The sequence below is a fragment of the Dama dama genome, chromosome 5, assembly GCF_033118175.1.
Source record: "Dama dama isolate Ldn47 chromosome 5, ASM3311817v1, whole genome shotgun sequence".
NCBI classification, from domain to species: domain Eukaryota; kingdom Metazoa; phylum Chordata; class Mammalia; order Artiodactyla; family Cervidae; genus Dama; species Dama dama.
In genome coordinates this window covers 106,222,339-106,222,803 of record NC_083685.1, presented here as the reverse complement: position 1 = coordinate 106,222,803, position 465 = coordinate 106,222,339, and positions in this window count along the sequence as shown.

The following is a 465-nucleotide window of genomic DNA, read 5'->3' as shown; positions in this document are numbered from 1 at the left end:
CACACTGCATCTGCCTCCATCTACCCCCACGTCTTAGCAACACCATTCAGGCTGATGGATCATGATACCTAGCTTATCCCCCAGTGGACAGAGCCGGGTGCAGGGCTCTGAGAGGTTGGGAGGGTGAAGTTCTATGGCCGAGATAACTGCTCCTGTTCTCAGGGGTGCCCCAGACTTAAGGGATGGTCACCGTCACATAACTGAGATTCAGAACATCAGATGAGGAAAAGCCCTGAGTAGACTGTATGGAATCCAAGACAGCTTCTTGGTAGACACTGTGCCAGCCTGGGGAAGGAGCAGGAGTAGGGGTGGTGGCATGCAGGGTCTGGAAGAGGCAGGAAGCTACTCTGCTGTAGAAGCAGGTAGTCCTGGGTAATGATAGAGTGATGCTGTGTGCACAGGTAGAGAGCTGAGAGCCCTCATCTGGTGGCTACATTCAGATAAGAATCTGTGTTACTGCCTCAG